The sequence below is a fragment of the Trichechus manatus genome, unplaced genomic scaffold, assembly GCF_000243295.1.
Source record: "Trichechus manatus latirostris isolate Lorelei unplaced genomic scaffold, TriManLat1.0 scaffold00023, whole genome shotgun sequence".
In the NCBI taxonomy this organism is placed as follows: Eukaryota; Metazoa; Chordata; class Mammalia; order Sirenia; family Trichechidae; genus Trichechus; species Trichechus manatus.
The window spans coordinates 7,993,870-8,008,284 of record NW_004443959.1 but is presented as its reverse complement, the minus strand read 5'-3'; positions in this window follow the sequence as shown (position 1 = coordinate 8,008,284).

The window sequence follows — 14,415 nt, the reverse complement described above, 5'->3', positions numbered from 1 at the left end:
GGTAGCTGTGGACAATTAGTCCTTTGGACTAATCTTTTCCTTGTATCCTGTTCTCTTCATTCTCCCTTGCTCCCAAAGGGATGAGACCAGTGGAGTATCTTAGATGGCTGCTTACAGGCTTTTAAGACCCCAGACACTACTCACCAAGGTAGAATGTAGAGCAGTCTTTATAAGCTGTGTCATGCCAATTGAGCTAGATGTTCCCGTAGACCATGGTCCCCAGAGCCCTCCACCCAGCAATTCAGTCCCTCAGGGAGTTTGGATGTGTCTGTGGGGCTTCCATGACCTTTCCTAGTGTAAGTTGTGCTAGTTTCTCCTGTATTGTGTACTGTCTCACCCTTCACCCAAGATACCACTTATCTATTATCTATTTAGTATTCCCCCCCCCACCCCTCCCATCCCTGGTAACCAACAAAGATTGTTACATTTTGTGTGTGACTTACAGAAATTTTTTAAAAAATAAAAACTTTATTGAGATACAATTCTCATATTACACAGTTCACCCATTTAAAGTGTACAATTCGGTGGTTTTTAGTGTATCCACAGAGTTGTGCAACCATCACTACAATCAATTTAAAAAAATTTTTCGCATATAAAAATTCACACATACATTGTTACGTAACTCTAATTGCTCTCCCCATACTGTGACAGCACATTCCTCCTTTCCACCCCTGATTGCCAGTGTCCATCCAACCAGCTCCTAACCCTCTCTGCCTTCCCATCTCACCTCTGGACAGAAGCTGCCCATCTAGTCTCTTCTATCTACTTGAGCTAAGAGGCACACTTCTCACGAGTATCACTTTGTGTCCCACAGTCCAGTCCAATCCCTACTACAGTCAATTTTAAGACATTTTCATCATGCCCAAATAAACCCCAAACCCCTAGAGGTCAACTTCCAATTCCCCACCCCGACCCCTAGCCCTAGGCAACCGCTAGTCTACTTTTCTGTCCCTATAGAGTTTCCTATTCGGGATATTTCACGTAAATGGAATTATATAATATGTGGTCTCTTGTGACTTCTTTCACTTAGCATTAATGTTTTCAAGATTCATCCATGTTGTAGCTTGCATCAGTAATTCATTTCCTTTTCTGACTGAATAATATTTTATTGGGATAAACATCTGGGTGGTTTCTACCTTTTGGCTATTATGAATAATGTGGCTATGAACATTTATGTTACATATTTTTGTGTGGATGTATATATGATTTCATTTCTCCACTATACACTTAACAATGACAATGTTAGGTCATATTGTAACTTTGTGCCAACACTTGTTATTGTCTGTCTTTTTGATTGCAGACATCCTGTTGTTGTCGTTGTTAGGTGCTGTTGAGCTGGTTCAGACTCATAGCGACTCTATGTACAACAGAATGAAACACTGCTGGGTCCTGTGCCACCCTCATGATTGTTGTTATGCTTGAGCCCATTGTTGCAGCCACTGTATCAGTCCATCTCTTTGAGGGTCTTCCTCTTCTTTCCTGACTTTCTACTTTACCAAGCATGATGTCCTTCTCCAGGGACTGATCCCTCCTGATAACACATCCAAACTATGTGAGACGTAGTGGGTGTAAAGCAGTATCTCATGGTTTTGATTTGTATTTCCCTGACGACTAATGATGTTGAGCATCTTTTCATGTGCTTATTGGCCTGGCCACTTGGAAACACTGGTGGTGTAGTGGTTAAGAGCTATGTCTGCTAACCAAAAGATCAGCAGTTCAAATCCTCCAGGCGTTCCTTGGAAACTCTATGGGACAGTTCTACTCTGTCCTATAGGGTCATTATGAGTCGGAATTGATTCCATGGCATTGGGTTTGTTTGTTTTTTGGTTTTATTGGCCATTTGCATATCTTCTTCAGAGAAATGTCTATTCAGATCCTTTTCCATTATTTTAATTGAGTCATTTGTCTTTTTATTGTTGAGATGTAAGAGTTCTTTTTATATTCTAGATACAAGTTCCTTATCTGATATATGATTTGTAAGTATTTTCTCCCATTCCGTGGACTGTATTTTCATTTTTGGGGTGGTTTCCTTTGAAGCACAAAATTTTTTAATTTTGATGATGTCCAACTTGTCTATTTTTACTTTGCTGTTTATGCTTTTGGTGTTATATTGAAGAATCTACTGCCAAATCTAGGGTCACAGAAATTTAGTCCTATGTTTTCTTCTATGAATTCTGTAGTTTTAGCTCTTATATTTAGGCTTCTGGTCCATTATGAATTATTTTTTGTATATAGTATAAAGTAGAGGTCCAATGTTATTCTTTTTGCTCCAGCATTACAGTTGTCCCTCAGTATCCACAGAGGATTGGTTCCAGGACCCCCTGCAGATACCAAAATCCGAGGATACTCAAGTCCCTTATATGAAATGGTGTAGTATTTGCATATAACCTACCCACATCCTCCTGTATACTTTAAATCATCTCTAGACTACTTATAATACCTAAAACAATGTAAATACTATGTAAATAGTTGTTTCATCACAATTGAAGACTTGCTCTGGAAGGTAGCCTTTCTCTTCTATGAGTTTCTTGAGCTCTTCTGGGAATGCAGATGCTACGTGGGCATCAGCTGATGCCTGTTCTCTCGTGATCTTGAAGTTGTTGAGGCTGTAGTGCTTTCCAGAGCTAGCCAGCCAGCCCTTACTAGCCTGACAATCCTTCCTCTCACTCTCCTCAACCCTCTCACAGTGGTGCTCATAGAGGCTAAGTGCTTTTTCACTTATAATTTTGCCATCAGTAGGGACATGCTTCTGTGACATGTCTTCTAGCCACACACTTAATGCTTTCTCAGTCTTTGCAAGTACTTTATCATGAATCAGAGAGGCCATTTTTGCCGTTGTAGGGGCAGCAGTAACACTTGCAGGCATTTCAGCTTCTTTCTGCTTTATCGTGCAAATGTTCGATTCTTTCTTACTGAACTTACAGCCTACTTGGGCAAGCGACATGCCACTTTTCAAAAGATTTAAGATTTTTATTTTCTCGTTGAGAGATAGCATAGTACTTTACACTCTCTCTTAGCCTTTGAGGGATTGCTTTGACCACTTCATTGCTTTTTAGGAGCCATTTTTCCACAGAAACAAAAGGTGCACACAATACAAGGAGCAAACGAATAAGACGCGAGGGGAACAATGCTCAAACCAGGAGTGCTGGGGAGAGACTGAGGATCTGTGAGATGGTGGGAGGCTGTGACAGGGGATGCTACACATCACTTCATTTGCATGCATGCAGCCACAGCCTCTGAGAATCGCAAATGCAAGTTTTGCTTTTTTGAAACTTTCTTTTTGTTTTGTTTTCTTTTTCAAGTATTGTCCATCTGCTGTTGGTTGAATCTGTGGATGTAGAATGCCCTGATACAGAGGGCCAACTGTATTTGTTGAAAAAAACTACTCTTTCACCATTGAATTGTCTTGGCATCCTTGTCAAAAATCACTTGATTGTAAATATATGGGTATATTTCTAGACTTAAAATTCAGTTCCATTGTTCCATATGCCTATTCTTATGTCATTACCACACTGTTTTGATCACTGTTGCTTTGTAGTAAGCTTTGAGATAGGGATGTGTGAGTCCTCCGTCTTTGTTCTTCTTCAGAATAGTTTCGGCTTCAGGGTTCCTTGATTTTCCATATAAAGTTTAGGATTTTGAATTTTGTCAATTTCTACAAGGAAGGCAGCTGGGATTCTGATAGGGATTGCCTTGAATCTCTAGATCAGTTTGGGGAGTATTGTCAGCTTTACAATATTAAAGTTTTCAAATCCATGAATGTGAGATGTCTTTCCATTTATTTAGCTTTAAATTCTTTCAACAGTGTTTTGTAGTTTTCAGAGTATACGTTTTGCACTTCTTTTGCTAAATTTATTCCCAACGATTTTCTTTTATGCTATTATAGTGGAATTTTTTCTTAAGTTTATTTTCAGATTCTTTATTGCAAGTTTATAGAAATGTGATTGATTTTTGTATATAGATCTTATATCTTGCAACCTTGCTGAACTTGTTCATTAGTTCTAATAGTTTTTTAGTGGATTACTTAGGATTTTCTATATACAAGATCAGGTCATCTACACATAAAGATAATCTTACTTCTTCCTTTAGAATCTGGATCCATTTTATTTCATTTTCTTGCCTATTTGCCATAGTTAGGACCTCCAGTACAATGCTGAATAAAAGTGGTGAAAGCGGACATCCTTGCCTCATTTCTAATCTTAGGGGAAAAGTGTCCAATCTTTGTTCAACTAAGTATATTATTAACTATTTTTTTCCCCCTCATAGTCATAACAAAGCACCACAAACCTTTATCATGTTGAGGAAGTTCCCTCCTATTCCTGGTTTGTCAAGTGTTTTTATCATGAAAGGGTATTAGATTTTGTCAAATGCCTTTTTGCGTCTATTGAGATGAGTTTTTTGTTCAATTGATATTATATATTACATTAATTGACTTTTGGGTGCTAAATTAATCTTGCATTCCTGGGATAGATCTTACTTTGTTGTAGTGTGCAGGATTCAATTTACTATACTTTGTTGAGGATTTTTGCATCCCTATTCATAAGAGGGAGAAGTAGTGGCACAGTGGTTAAGAGTTACGGCTGCTAACCAAAAGGTTGGCAGTTCAAATCCACCAGCTGCTCCTTGGAAACCCTATGGGGCAGTTCTACTCTGTCCTACAGGGTCGCTATGAGTTGGAATCAACTTGACGGCAATGAGTATTCATAAGAGATACTGGTTTGTAGTTTTCTTTTCTTGTGATGACTTTGTATGGTTTCGTTATCAGTGTAATACTGGCCTCATAGATTGAGTTCAGAAGTTTTCTCCTATTTTGGGGAGAGTTTGTGAAGAATTGATATCCATTCTTCTTTGAATGTTTGGTAGAATTCACTAGTGAAGTCATCTGGTCCTGAGCTTTTCATCGTCGGTAGTTTTTTTTGATTATTAATTCTCTTTACTTGTTACAGATCTATTTAGATTTTCTGGTTTTTTTTTTTTTTTGAGTCAGTTCCAGTAGTTTGTTCTTTTCTAAAAATGTATTCATCTCATCTAAGTTATCTAATTTATCGGCATACAATTTTTCATTTGTTCTTGTTGTTAGTTGCTGTTGAGTGGATCCCGACTCATGGCAACCCCATGTGTACAGAGTAGAACTGCTCCATGGGGTTTTCAAGACTGTGACCTTTTGGAAGCAGATCACCGGGCCTGTCTTCTGAGGTACCTTTGGGTGGGTTCAAACTACCCAACTTTTGGCTAGCAGTTGAGTGCTTAACTGTTTGTGTCACCCAGGGACATAATTGTTCATAGTATTTCTTTATAATCCTCTTTATTTCTATAAGATCGGCAGTACTGTCCTCTCTTTCCTCTCTGGGTCTACCAATTTGAGTCTTATCTCTTCTTCTCTTGGTCAATCTAGCTAAAGTTTGTTAATTTTGTTTAGCTTTCAAAGAATCATTTTGCTTGTTTCACTGATTTTCTCTACTTTTCTATTCTCTATGCCATTAATTTCTGCTTTAATTTTTATTAGTTTCTTCCTTCTACTTGCTTTAGGTTTGATTTGCTTTCTTTTTCCAGTGTTTTAAAATGAAAGTGCCATGGACTGAATTATGCCCCCCAAAATGTCTGTCATCGTGGATAGGCCATGATTCCCATTTTGTCATCTGATGTGATTTTCCTGTGCGTTGTAGATCCTATCTCTATGATGTTGATGAGGTGGTATTAGCAGCAGTTACGTTAATGAGGCAAGACTATCTATTAAAATTAGGTTGTATCTTAAGCCAATCTCTTTTGAGACATAAATGAGAGAAGCGAGCAGAGAGACGTGGGGACTTCATACCACCAAGAAACAAGAGCCAGGAAAATAGTGTGTCCTTTGGATCTGGGGCCCCTGTGCTGAGAAGCTCCTCGACTGGGGAAGATTGATGACAAGGACCTTCCCCTAGAGCTGATAGAGAGAGAAAGCTGTAGCCTGGAGCTGGTGCCCTGAATTTAGACTTCTAGCCTCCTAGACTGTGAGAGGATAAATTTGTCTTTGTTAAAGCCATCCACTTGTGGTGTTTCTGTTATAGCAGCCTAGATGACTAAGACAGTTGTCTTTTCAATTTGTTGATAAAGACATGTGATGAACAAAAGTATTTAATTTTTATAAGTTTCTGTTTATCCATTTTGTCTTTTGCTCTTCAAGCTTCTGTTGTCATATCTGATAATCCATTTTAAAAACTAGGTTCCTCATCTACACCCTTATATTTTCTTCTAAGAATTTTATGGTTTTAGTTTTCACATTTAGGTCCTTAATCCATTTCAGATTGGTTTTTGTGTATGGTGTGGGGCATGGATCCTGATTCGTGTTAACCATGTGGACAGTTATGACAGCCTAGGGGAAGGCAGAATAACAAGACAGAAGGAGCCTGGGTCCCTTAATGGACTTATTGCACCTAGTGCTTCACACCCTCATGCCTTTGTCCGTGATATTCCCCCTGCATCCATGTCCCTGTGCACTGAAGAGCTCCTACTTGCCTTGTGACTCAACTCAAGTGTTTCCTATCTGCACTGATGGCCTCCCATGCGAAGCACCCCTTCTGAACGTCTGTCAGAGCTTTACCACGTTGAATTTACTTTAGCTGGCTGGTTTTCCTACTAGAGTGTGGCCTTATTATGGCAATCACTGCTAATTGTTCTCTTTAGAAGTAAGGATGAATTTGTCCAAGACTGGTCCCCATAGATTGCTCTCTTGCAAAGCTTTATGGACACTAGCTAAAGCTAAGTGCTTGAGCAATCATTTCTATGAGATTCCTGAGGTGCCCATGTCATAAGAGCTGTAATGGTAGAGCTTCAATCCCAGACCTTGGTAATGCTCAAGAAGGACCAGTGCTCCCCTAACCATGAATGCTGAGATGGCAGGGCAGGATTGGAGCCAAAGACTCCCATGTCATACTGCTCTTGTATCCTAGCCCCTGATCATGGCAAGGAGGAGCTGGTGCCCCTCTACTCATGTGGCTTACAAGCCCCACAGTCCAAAGGCTATCCCTTTCCCAGATTCTGATGCCTGGCCTTGACAGATGTCTGAGTGCAATGAGCAACAGAAGACTGCCTACCTGCTACTGCTCTATGAGTTTCCCTCAATAAACAGGTTCCAGAGAGCTGGATATATGTGCTGTCTGGCTACTCACACTGTTTGCTTGACACCTCTGGTATGCATTCTCCCCTTCTTCTTAGAACCTCATGAGTTTTTGTTGGGCGCATATGGCAGCCCAACTAGAGGCAATTTTCTCTAGCCACCTTTGCAGCCCACATGGCCATATAACCATGCTGGATTCAGAGTTAGCCAATAGGATGTGAACACAAGTGGTCTGTGCAACTTTCAGATTACATTTTTATTAGGAAATTGCTTGCCTTCCACTTTGACCATAGTACAAAGATAACACCCTTACAGACCAGTAAGACAGGAGGGATACGGATGCTGGAATGTTCTGTGCTTTGTTTGATCTGGTGGTGCTTGCACAGGTGTATACGTATGTAAAAATCAATTGAGCTTTACTCTTAAGATTTTTGTATTGTATGTAATTTATACCTCATTAAGAAAAAAGAAGGAGGAGGAGGAGGAGGAGGGATCTGATTTCCTGAAATAACGTGTGGAGTAGAATTCACTCTGGACTGTTACAAAAGAAAGAAGCAAACTCCTGTATGATTTGGACCATGGTATTTAAGGGCATTTTTGTTATATCCTTTTAGCTTGTATCTTAACTAATACATTCCTTAAGCATAGGAACTTTTAATTTTTGTTCCTATTACCACCACAGAGCTTGGTGAATAGTAGGTACTCAATGCATGTTTAATGTATGAATGTTTTTGTATCTGCCTTTTATCAGCAGCATTAGGACATCTAGTATAAATAAATTTGAAAAATGAAAAAAACTGCAACTTGCAAAAAGAGGGAGAGACCTTCTTCCCCCATGGCCTGAGGCAGTTAGTGCGGCTTCCCAACCCACCTAACCCCCTGGACACTTCTTATAGTGGGATCTGGTTCCATGCTTTTCAGCTTGCTTAAGCAAATGACAAGGACTTTCCGAGATAGGACATGTTACCTGCCTTGCGATTGGGTGTCCATGTGGGTATGATTGTTTAAATAGAGTGCTTGAGGGGAAAACACCTGCATGCTAATTTCCATAAGAATCACCCTGTGCTCCTCAGCAGGCAGGCTTCAGGTGGTGGTGGGGCAAGATCCAGACGATGGCTCAGGAGCACAGAGGATTGTTGTCAGAGCCGGTAATGCTGCTAGTGCAGGTGAGTCATCTGGGGAAGGTTGTGAAACAGAATGAGAAGGGCTGACAACACAGCCCGCATCCTGCTGAGCCTCAAGGGAAATCTCCCGCTGGTTCAGGTAGCAAACATTCAATTCTGTGATCCATCTCTGTGCTGGGGGCTGGGACACAGAGAACACTCACTGTCCTTGCCCTCAAGGAGCTCACAGTCCAGCTAGCAAGACATACCCTAAACAAATACTGCAATAATAACACTACTTCATTTACAACTATTTGATGTCTCATCCTCTACCAAACATGATGCCCTTTGCTAGTCATTGGTCTTTCATGATGACGTGTCCAAAGTAAACGAGTGGAAGTCTTGCCATCCTCTCTTCTAAAGCACATTTTAGTTGTATTTGTTCCAAGACTGATGTGTCCATTCAAAACACATGCTCAAATGAAAACGAGGGAAGCCCTTAATGGACTTAATGGACTCGAAGCTACAATAATGGACTCAAACATGCTAATGATCATGAAGATGGTACAGGACCAGGCAACGCTTCATTCTGTTGTACAGAAGGTTGCCGTGGGTTGGAGCTGACTCAATGGCAGATAACAATAACAACAGATGTCTGGTACTTTTTATACATTGTTTTATTTTCACAGCAATCTTGCAAATAAGTATTGCTTACAGATGAGACAGAAATTTGAAGAGGTAAATCAGCTTTCCCAAAGTCAAAGTCAGGAGGCCAGACTAAACTAGATCTGATGACACTGAAGCCCATCTTTTCTTCACTGTCCCACTGCAGCCCGGGCCACTCTGGCTGGAGACCCGGGTGGTGAGGATGGTAATAGAGCCCCGAGTTAAGGTGCTGGGGGTAGGGTGTGGTCTGCGAGGGGCTTCCGTTGGATGGTATACGTGGATTTGGCCTTAAACAATGAGTGGTAATCCACCAAGCAGAGAGAGGGTGGGTTTGAGAGGGAGACGGGCCATTCTAGACAACGGGAGCAGCATGTGCTAAGGCACAGATGAGAGAGAGAGAGAGTGTGTGTGTTTGGTGTAAGTAAAGCACTAAGGGGTGGAGATGAGTCCAGAGAGGTACCTCCCTTTGGGGACAAGCCCTGACCTGCTCCTGAAGAAAGGAGCCCTGGTGGCACAGTGGTTAAGAGCTCGGCTGCTAATCGTGAGGTTGGCAGTTTGAACCCACTAGCCACTCCGAGGGAGAAAGATGTGGCAGTCTGCTTCCATAAAGATTATAGCCTTGGAAACCCTATGGGGCAGTTCTACTCTGTCCTTCCTATAGGGTTGCTATGAGTTGGAACTAACTCAAGGGCAATGGGTGGGTTTGGGTCCTGAAGGCAGAGGTCAGTCATTTGTCAGTAGAACAACACTTCTACCAGCCAGGGGGCTCATTCACTCATTTAATAAGCATGAGCAAGACTCTTTGTGGGAGGGAGAACCCTCCCTGGAGGGGCACTTAGGCTGTGTATGGACCTTGCCTGGCGCCTCATTCTGTGTCATCTCTGGGGCATCACAGAGGAGTGCTGCAGATCTCCATTTCCCAAAGTACCCTTCACAGAACACTAATTTTTGAGGAAAAGAGGTTCTGTGGTAAAATAAGTGGAGAAAATGGGGCTTATTTCTTCTCCCTTGGAAATGCTTGTAGGTAGCTTATTAAAGGCTCTGAGAAGTAAAGAATTGTTTTTTAACTTCGTTTAGCCTAGAATTTCTCACAGAAATTTTGTTTTATTTTCTTCAGACCTCTTTTAAAGATGCCTCTCCACCATTCCTCAGAGCTGGTAGTTAGAGCAACTCACTTTGGGAGATGCTGCTTGGGATGACCTAGATAGGGCCAACCTAGGGGTGAGCTGACCATAAAGGAGGCCTCCCAGTGCAGAAAGGGAAATTCTGGTACCTCCCTGAGTGAGGCACTGGGGGAAGAGAGGGAAGGTTATAGGATGGAGGACAAAGGAGGTAGCTTTTTTTGTGTGTGTGTGGTAAAAATATACCTAGCAAAACATACACCAATTCAACAATATCTACATGTTGTTGTTGTTAGGTGCCATTGAGTCAGTTCTGACTCACAGCGACCCTACGTACAACTGAACGAAACACTGCCATACCCTGTCCCATCCTCACAATCGTTGCTATGTTTAAGCCCATTGTTGCAGCCACTGTGTCAATCTTATCTCATTGAGGATCTTCCTCTTTTTCACTGATCCTCTACTTTGCCAAGCATGGTGTCCTTCTCCATGGACTGGTTGCTCCTGATAACATGTCCAAAGTACATGAGATGAAGTCTTGCCATCCTCACATCTAAGGAGCATTCTGGCTGTACTTCCAAGACAGATTTATTCCTTCTTCTGGCAGTCCATGATATATTCAATTTTCTTTGCCAACACTGCAATTCAAAGGCATCAGTTCTATACTGATTACATTCTTCAAGTTGCACAACCATTTTTGCTATCCTTTTCCAAATGATTCCACCATCATTAACATAAACTCCCTGCCCCCCTAAGCTTCTCATCTAACTTATCAAACTGCTGTTATCAATCTGATCACAGGAGGTCGCGTTTCCAGGACTGCATAAGAAGAGAATGTTTGTTAAGCCTGTCCAAGGCAGGAGGAGCATGGGGGCTCCTTCCTGGGGCCCCCCTGGAGCCTTCTGCATCCTGTCCTGGGGCACACAGAATCTCCCTGATTCAGCTGGGTGTATATAGCTAGTGCATGGTGGAGCAGGATTTGGATCCAGACCCTCCTAACTCCAGAGGGGCTTTTTTCACTTCATGACCCATCAAAGCAAAGAAACAGCAGATGCACCTTCCTGGCAGGGAGGCAGTGGTTGATCCACATCTGCGTCCTAGTTCCAGCCCCACCTGGGCCCTGGATACCTCACAGGCACACAGTGTAGGCCGTGTTCTCAGATTTATTGGAGCTGGTTTGTGGAAAGCACCCAAAATAGACCACAGGTCTGTAAACAATTATTTTTGTTTCTGCTCATCGATTTTCCCCTCAACTGGGCTTACAATTACGTACATACATACCTCCCTCAAGCTTTTACCTTCGTTGCCTTTGGGGAGATTAAGGAATTTTTTGAGGTAAGAAGACATGGATTCAAGTTCAGCGTTTGCCACTGACCTGCTGTGTGACCTTTCGCAAGCTCTTTAAACTTCATTTTCTCATTTATAAAATGGAAACAATAATAACACTTGCCCTGCCTAGCACCCACTGGTTGTGGTAAGGGACACATGTGTGAGAGGCAGGATAATAATAATAATTATCACTTTATTCTGCGCCAGGAACTATTATAGAAGCAGGGACTCAAAGTTCCTTGTCAGGTACAGTGTACATAATGTACCATGTGAATATGACGTATATATTTTTTATAGCTCTCCATATACAAAAATACGGTATTTAGTCATGTATTAATCAGAAGAAATTTGCATAAATAATGTTCCTTTTTCTCATTTTAATGAGAAACTTTTGCTAAAAAAGTAGAAAACGTTCTTTGAATATGGTAATGATAATACTTAAAAATTGTAAAAGTCAGGCTTAACCCGTTGCAGTCGAGCAGATTCCAACTCATAGCGACCCTATAGGACAGAGTAGAACTGCCCCATAGGGTTTCCAAGGAGTGGCCGGTGGATCCGAACTGCCAGCCTTCTGGTTAGCAGCCATAGCTCTTAACCACTGTACCACCAGGGCTCTGAGGTACAATTTACACACGAGACAATTTAGGTATACAGTCTTACTAGAGTTGACAAATGTATATAGTTGTGTAAACATCATCATGTTCCAGATAGAATATTACCATCATCCCCAAAAGTTGCCTTTGAAGGGCGTCCCCTCCTCCCATCCGCAGCCCCAGCAATCTCTGATGGGATTTCTGTCCTTCCAGTTTTTCCTATATCGGAATGGCATATAAATGAAATCATTCAGTAAGCTTTTGTGACTTCTTTCACTCAGTATAATTGTTTTTTGTCTTTTTTTATTGTAGTGAAAATATATACAACAAAACATTCACCAATTTCTTCGTGTATATTTAGGTGACATTGGTTACATTCTTCATGTTGTGCAACCATCATTGTTGTTCTTTTTCAAATTATTCCACCCCATGAACATAAACTCAATGTCCCCTAAGCAAAAATTCCCCTCTCCCCCACTCCGTCTCATTCCTGGTAACTACAAATAATCTTTAGTTTCTATATATTTACTTATTTCATTTCAGTGCGATCATACAGTATTTACCCTTTTGTGACTGATTCATTCCACTCAGCTTAATGTTTGTAAGAATCGTTCATGTTATAAATGTGTCAGTAGTTTGTTCCTTTTGGATGTTCAGTACTATTCCATTGAATGGCTGTACCACAGTTTGTTTATCCAGTTACCTTCTGAAGGACATTTGGGTTCTTTCCAGTTTTGGGTTATTATAAGTAAAGTGGCTATGAACATTTACGTACAAGTCTTTATATGAACATATGTTTTCATTTCTCTTGGGTAAACACCTCCGAGTGAAATGGCTAGATCATATAGTAAGGATATATTAAACTTTTTAAGAAACTGCCAAAGTGTTTTCCAAAGTGGCTGTACCATTTTACATACCCACTAGCAGTGTGTGAGTTCCAATTGCTTACATCTTTCCAAGCACTTAATATTGTCAGGTTTTTGTTTTTTTTTTAAATTTTATCCATTCTAATGGATGTGTAGTGATGTCTCACTGAGGTCTTAATTTGCATTTCCCTAATGACTGATGAGGAGCCTTGGTGGTGCAGTGGTTAAGAGCTTGGCTGCTAACCAAAAGGATGGCAGTTCAAATCCACAGCCGCTCCTTGGAGACCCTATGGAGCATTCTACTCTGTCCTATAGGGTTGTTATGAGTTGGAATTGACTTGATGTCAACGAGTTTTAATGACTAATGATGCCAAGCATCTTTTCATGTGCTTATTTACTATCCATATTTCTTCTCTGGTGAAGTGTCCGTTTCAGATATTTTACCCATTTAAAAAAACGGGTTGTTTTCTTGAAAGTCCTGAGATTTTTCTTTTAATATTTTGGATGTAAGTCTTTTATCAGACATGTGTTTTGTAAATATTTTCTCCCAGTCTATGGTTTGTCTTTTCATTTTCTTAAGTGTCTTTTGAAGAGAAGTTTTTCGTTTTGATGACATTCAGCGTATTAAATTATTATATGTTTTTTGATTGGTGCTTTTTGTGTCCTACCTAAGAAATCTTTGCCAAATTCCAAGGTCAGAAAGATTTTCTCCCATGTTTTCTTCTGGAATTTTTATAGTTTTAGGATTTGCATTTAGGTCTATGATGCATTTTGAGTTATTTTTCGTATATGGTAGAGGTTGAGGTTCTTTTTTTTTTTTTTTTTCCTGCGGACATTTAATTTTTTCCTGCACCATTTATTGAAAAAAAAAAACAGTCTTTCTCCACTAAATTATATTTTCACCTTTGTAAAAAATCAATTAACTATATATGTGTGATTCTATTTCTGAATTCTCTATTCTATTCCATTGATTTATATGTTAGTCTTTTGCCAATACTACAGTGTCTTGATTGGAGCCCTGGTGGCTTAGTGGTTAAGAGCTTGACTGTTAACCAGAAGATTGGCGGTTTAAATCCACCAGCTGCTCCTTGGAAACTCTATGGGGTAGTTCTACTCTGTCCTATAGGGTGGCTATGAGTCAGAACCGACTCGACGACACCTAACAACAACACTGTCTTCATTACTGTGGCTTTATATGAAGTCTTGAAAACAAATAGTGTGATTCTGCCAACTTTGTTCTTCATTTCCAAAATTGTTTTGTCTATTTTAGGTTTGTTTGTTTTTTTTTTTTTTTTTTGTATTTCCTTATAAATTTTAGAACCAGCATGTTGATTTCTACAGTAGAGTCTGTTAGGATTTGGATATGTATCACTTAGGATCTATATATAGTTCAATTTTGGGAGAGTTGACATATCAACAATATTGAGTCTTCTGATCCATGAACATGGCATATCTCTCCATTTATTTGGGTTTTCTTTGATTTCTCTCATTGGTGTTTTGCAGTTTTCAGCATACAGAGTCTGCGCAATTTTTTTTTTTTTTTATATTTTATTATACTTCAGGTGAAGGCTTACAGAACAAATAGTTTCTCATGAAACAGTAGTACACACGTTGTTTTATGACAGTGGTTAACAACCCCAC